This window comes from Bison bison, unplaced genomic scaffold, assembly GCF_000754665.1.
Source record: "Bison bison bison isolate TAMUID 2011002044 unplaced genomic scaffold, Bison_UMD1.0 scf7180017864308, whole genome shotgun sequence".
NCBI classification, from domain to species: Eukaryota; Metazoa; Chordata; class Mammalia; order Artiodactyla; family Bovidae; genus Bison; species Bison bison.
In genome coordinates, this window is record NW_011494880.1 from 1,166,599 (window position 1) to 1,173,265 (window position 6,667).

Here is a 6,667-nt window from a genome sequence, read left to right on the forward strand (position 1 = left end):
CCACTAAGGATAAATGAGCTCCTAAGACTCAAAGGAAGTAAATTCATTCAAGATATATGCATCTACTTACTATGAGAGATAGAAAGTACTGAGCTTCATGGTCATTTGACTTTATATGGCAGAACCAATACAATATTGTAAAGTTTAAAAAAATAAAATTTAAAAATAAAATTAAATTAAATTAAATTAATAATTATTTTATCAAATAATACCCCATAGGATTACCAATTTTTAAAAGTAGTTGACTTGAAGACTTAAAATATTCTAAGTCAGTAGAAAAAAAGTACAATTTAGTAATTTGTAGGAAACACACTTGAAATAACTCCATTTCATTATGTCAGTTATCACCATTTATTAGAGAGCACATCAAGTTTTAATTAGATGATTTTATTTTTGGTATATACTTATTTCAACTTGGGCACATATCTATTGAAATAGGATAGATGGTGTTCTACAGAAACATTTTTGCCATTCTATTTATTTCTACACTTGACTTATGCTAACACACTTTGCCTTTGTCTTATTCACACTTGTCTAGACTAACGGGGATTAACATTTAATGGGTCCACTGGTTTCCTGGCCATTCGCTTCACAAATTTCTTTTGTAAATCACCCTGTTAAGTTTATTTTTAGTGTCTATGGGGACAGACTTTAGGAAGTATTTTCAGTTCTATAATAAGATCTCATAACTGATGTAATTATAAAAACACATGAAGGATTTCAAGGTATTTAAACACAGCAGTTTTCTAGCAAAGAACATCTCCTGAAGCATCAGAATTTCATCTTTCATGACTGGTGAGTCTCATTTTTGGGAAAAAGTTAACATATTCATGTGTAATATAGTATAATGTCATTTGCAATTTTTTGATTGCTAAAATGAATTGGAAACCATTTATAAACTGTATGCTATTTATTGATAATTTTGCAAATAAAAACAATTTCAGTAAATGATATTTGGGATCATAATCAAGGCAGTGTTTAAGAGAGGTTTAGGAGGTAGATTGTTGCTTGTTATTCTACCTCCTAAACCTCTCTTATAATTATATATATATATAACAGCAATCTAAATGGTCAGCCTAACACATTTTTTTGTCCTTCTTGCAGACTGAACTATTCACTTTCATCCTCTCTCATTTTTGTTTCTCTGCAGACCACCCACACTTTACTTACCCACTTGCTCTATATTATGTAACACAACTTATGTTTTTACTTTCTTAAATATCTCCATTCTCTTGGTCTGTTTAAGATGTTCATTTTCTGTGTGTTTATAGCTTTTAAGTGAAGTCACTCAGTCATATCTAACTCTCTGTGACCCCCATGGACTGTAGCCTACCAGGCTCCTCCATCCATGGGATTTTCTAGGCAAGAGTACTGGAGTGGGTTGCCATTTCCTTCTCCAGAGGATCTTCCTGACCCAGGGATCGAACCCAGGTCTTCCGCATTGTAGGCAGACGCTCTATCATCTGAGCCACCAAGGAAGCCCTCATAGCACTTTAGTATTTCCAAATCAAAACGCTTACCTTTATTTATCAAGATCCCTACTGGTTTCTAAGCTCCATGATGTCAAGAAATGTGTTTATGTGTTTCAATTGTCCTTGCATTTCTAGTCTGTTTCACTAGGCTTTGGAACATAATTTGATGTGTAAATGAAATGTTTGGTGTGTAAATGAAAGAGTGAATGTGCTACTGATTTTTCACATATGCTTTCACAGGACTCCACCAAATATGAAGATCTTTATCTTTGTCTTCATTATGGCTCTCATCCTAGCCATGATTGTAAGTATACTGGGAATTTTGAAGAATATGTTTTCAAAATTAGCCAGTGTCTTGTTTCATGTGTTTTGGTCTATATGTGCCAGTTCAGGAGACATCAGAGACGTGGGTTCAATCCCTGAGTCAGGAAGATCCCCTGGAAGAGGGCATGGCAACACACTTCCGTATTCTTGCCTAGAGAATGCCATGGATGGAGGAGCCTGGCAGGCTACAGTCCATAGGGTCACAAAGAGTCAGAAATGACTGAAGTGATTTAGTATGCATGCACGTGCATTTACCTGAACAATGCTTTAGAAATTTTAATGAATATTTTAAATGAATATTTTCCTTGAATTGTACTACATAAATTCATGAAGAACTTAGAATATATCTTTAATATACACACATATAGTGTCACATCCATACACAAACACTAAACACACAGAGACATAAAAGTGTAATAATCTTAGTGTGAAAATTAATTTTTTTAAATAACCTCATAAAAATGTGAGTCTGAGGTGCTAATAAAGACATTTAAATACTAAAAACTCTAAATCTATGAAATGTCAGGGCTTCCCTGTAGTGTCATTAACTGCTTTGGGTCGCTAGGCAAAACTCACCTCTCTGAATTGCTCTCATCTTCCTCTAAATTTGTTTCTCCTTCTGTGAAAGCAGTGGTAACTTTCACTTTGATATTCTTTATGTCTAGTTACTGAGATACTCTTCAAGAAATAAGATGACTTCTATTAATCCAACAAGTTGTCATGGATCTTTCAAAAACAAATTGGTTATTTATATCACAGTAACAGATTATTTTTTTTATAAAATAATAGAAGTAGACAATTTTTTTAAAGTAAGAAGGAAATAGAAAATAAACTTTATATCAGACCCTATCATCATAACTAATATATGAATGTAAATAACTTTTGAGCTACTTGAATATATCCACATAAAAAACATTTGACTTGAGGAAATCTAAACCTTAATTTTCAATTTTATTCTCCAATTCACAGTGATACACTTGTCTCACTTTCAACAAAAAAGAAATTGTTCCAGAGTGAATCTCTATTTGAATGTAGCAAATTAATAATAGTAAAAGTTTTCTCTTCATATTTCTTCTCATATTAAAGATGTTGTTCAACTAACAAAAAAAAAATTTTTAGTGTATCAATTATCCAAAACTTTTCCTCTTGTTTAATCAGAATTGTGGCAGCTAAATATATGTTTACACTCAATTTATAACAGAGAAATTAAAATGTTAACTATTTTCTTCTTTTCTTTTTTCCCAGAGAGCTGATTCATCTGAAGAGGTAAGACACTTTCCTTCACTGGAATATTTGAAAATGAAACATGTATTACAATGTTAATCTGTTCTTTACCTTAACAGAAACGTCACAGGAAACGGAAAAAACATCATGTATGTATTCCTCTGATAATGTGGTATAGTATAAGAATATTTTTTACTCAGAATATTTATTCTATAAGAGAATACATATTTATCTTTGAAATATATCTATACAATGATTAGCTTATGTGTCCATTGAATTATCTTTTTATGATACACTAGGTAAAGACCCCAAAGACTTGTGTGCTGTTACTGTTTACATAGAAACCTATAATGCCACCCTGATAAAGCCAGTTATTTTCTAAGAAAAGTTATTTCTGTTTGGTAAAAAATTGCCTTCCTCTGAAGAATATTGAAATTCTAATTATACTAAGTACAATATACACCTAAAGGACCATAGAGGCTGCTAAAGAACATATATTATGTGGTCAGTTTCCATTTTCTGATTTCTTTTGGGAGGTAATGTATGTTAATTGACCAAGTTTAAGAAGAGAGACAATTTCATTTATTTAACATTTTTCTTAATGATATGTATCACTGGTGTCTCATATTATTTTGACATGTCTAATCAGTTTGATAGGTCTCCAGAATTCTTACTAATACAGTAAGTACTGCTACTGCTACTGCTAAGTTGCTTCAGTCATGTCCAACTCTGTGCGACCCCATAGACAGCAGCGCACCAGGCTCCCCTGCCCCTGGGATTCTCCAGGCAAGGATACTGGAGTGGGTTGCCATTTCAGATAAATTCAAATAGCTTCAAAAAAAAAAAAAGATGCAGAAGGAGAGATGGAGTACATCAACAAAAGTGAATAGTAGGAATGTAGGAGTTTCAAGAGACAGTATCTCATTTATAAGTAAAGAATGAGATGTAGCAAGGCCACCTAAACTGGAGTTAGTAAATTCTTCCTCCCTGGATTTAAGAATGGACAAAGAAGGAATTTGAAGGTTGTAATGTAAGTAATATTGAACCATTTGTGAGTAGTTGGCTATACTCAATGGCTCCATGTATAAGACAAAAAAATTGTTGATAAATAGTAAAAATATAAATGAATTGTTGTTCTTTTAGTACTTTAAAACCATTATTCTTTTTATAAAGAAATGAAATCTATCTAAAAGTTTGAAAAAAACAATCGTATAAATAATATATAAGGTCTTACCAACATTAATAACCTATTTTTCATGGAAATTATTGTAAATTATTTGCATTGTCATTGTCTCATTCTCTATAATTTCCTCCTTCCTTTTGTTTGTATACAGAGAGGATATTTTCAACAATACCAGCCATATCAACGATATCCACTAAATTATCCTCCTGCGTATCCATTTCCTTAAAATGCTACAGGACATGATTAGAGAAGTAAGCCAGGTCTAATAACATTTAATTTTCTCCAAAAGTATCAATGATGACAGTTAAAAACAAGGAAAAACATAAGACATCAAACCAAAAGAAGCCCATTTGAGAAATGCAGCCTAGTGTAGGTCCTAAATTGTATGTATTTATCTAAATATTTCAAAAAGTAAACATCTATCTAGGATGGTAAAGAGGTGGGCTATGGTGACCAGAACACCTTGTGGTTGTAGGCTATTCCTGAAGGTTTCACAACCTTGAACTTTTCCTAATCTTTTCTAAACTTTAATTTTCCCATGGACAAAATAGGTATTACAATAATTCTTTTTTCTGGGGGGTGGGGCAGTATAGCTTTTTTACACTGCTGTGTCAGTTTCTGCTTTACAGCAAAGTGAATAATCCACATATACTCTTTTTTGGACTTCTCTCCCAGTTAGAACATCACAGAGCACAGAGTAGACTTCCCTGTGTTATACAGTAGATTCTTATTGGTTATTTATTTTACACATAGTATACTAATTGTGCTTGATCATTCGATCATGTCCAACTCTTTGTGACTCATTGGACGGTAGCCGGAAGTTTCTCTGTCCGTGGGATTTTTCAGTCAAGAATACTGGAGTAGTTGCCATTTCCTTCTCCAGGGGATCTTCTTGACCCAGGGATTGGACCCATGTCTCCTGTGTCTCCTGCGTTGCAGGCAGATTCTTTACTTACTTAGCCATCGGGGAAGCTCTACACATAGTAGTATACCCATCAACTCCAGTCTTCCAATTCATCCTTCCCCCACTTTCTCCCTTGTTATCCATGCATATGTGCTTTATGTCTGTGTCTCTATTTATGCTTTGCAAATAAAATAATCTGTATCATTTTTCCAGATTCCACATATATGCATTCATAAATGATATTTGTTTTTCTCTTTTTGACTTACTTTACTCTGTACAACAGTCTATATGTCCATCCGTATCTCTGAAAATGACATAACTTATTCCTTTTTATGGCTGAGCTTCATTTCATTGGCTGCTATGCCACTGACTTTCACTCAAATTGAATTCCTTCTTGCTGTTAATGACAGGACAAAAACATTTACTTGACTTCCTAGGTATAGATGATAGCTAAAGACATTTGAAAAAGGAAGGATGCATTAAAAATATCATTTGGGAAAGATATCTTTGGATGAGGTGTATAAGCCATGTTTAAGCAGAAGGGCGAGGGGTTGAATTAGGTTGGTGATAGAAAACAAACAGAAAAAGACTTTTCTTTCTAGGGTAAAGTGAGAAATGTAAAGGTTAGCAGAAACTTTTAGGGGAAATTGGGTAGCCAGAAGGAAGTGATCAGCCAGGTCTGACGGAAAAAGTGTCCACTCTGGTCAGCTGATACTCGTGATAATTTGATAAGAGGACACATTATACCGTTTAGTGCCTTTCCACAGTTGGGGGCAAGCAGACATCAGGGCACCTTGGAAGGTAGGAAGGGAGGGGATAACAAATGGGCAATTCTGAACACTTGGTCAGGTACAAATGAGTATACATTAATATAACTCAAAAATAAAAAAGCATAATGGTATTATTAATGACTTTATCTGTAGTTCAAATTTAATATAGTGTTTTCTCTTTATCCACAGATTTTTCACCATGATTTTTCCTACTCTTTCTGTTGCGTTGAAAACCATCTTTCAAATGAATAAAACAAAGAAAAAAAATAGTCAAGTAGTTGCACAATACACACTTGGAATCAAATATCAATATTTTAAAACATAATAATGATAGTCTCTGAACTATGTAATTGGTTTCTACTTTCTTTTCTCTGTCACTTACCATGCATGCTTAATAAATTGATCTATCAAGCATATACTAGGTATCCTGTTGTATTTTGTCCAAGCACTGTGATAGAAAAGTACAAAAATCACTTAATTGAGTAAGAGTTTGGGGATAAGTATATATCCATGAAGGCATCACCTCCATCAACTCCATAAACATATCCATCATCAGGAAATATTTCCACCCACATCCTTTATTATTATTTGATTATTATTATTTTATGTCGTTGTGGATATAAGAACACACAATAGATCCCTCTTAGCAAATCTTAAAGATAAAATACAGCATTGTCTTCTAGGTATTACATTATTCAGTAGGTATTCAGGACTTACTTATCTTGTGTGACTGAAACTTTATATCTTCTGACCATTACGTTGTTATACTCCCCTCCTCCGGAGTCCAGGG

The 6,667-nt window shown here is 33.4% G+C and overlaps 1 long non-coding RNA gene across 1 annotated transcript in view; it reads left to right on the plus strand.

Moving 5' to 3' along the window:
• Positions 1–6,292, plus strand: part of LOC104997419 — a 12,730-nt gene extending 6,438 nt beyond the window's left edge. Inside the window, exons 2-6 of the long non-coding RNA XR_826329.1 lie at positions 1,713–1,776; positions 3,042–3,062; positions 3,140–3,169; positions 4,355–4,454; positions 6,067–6,292. This is a non-coding gene — a long non-coding RNA (uncharacterized LOC104997419). The remainder of the gene's footprint in view (positions 1–1,712; positions 1,777–3,041; positions 3,063–3,139; positions 3,170–4,354; positions 4,455–6,066) is intronic.
• Positions 6,293–6,667: the final 375 nt, after the last annotated feature.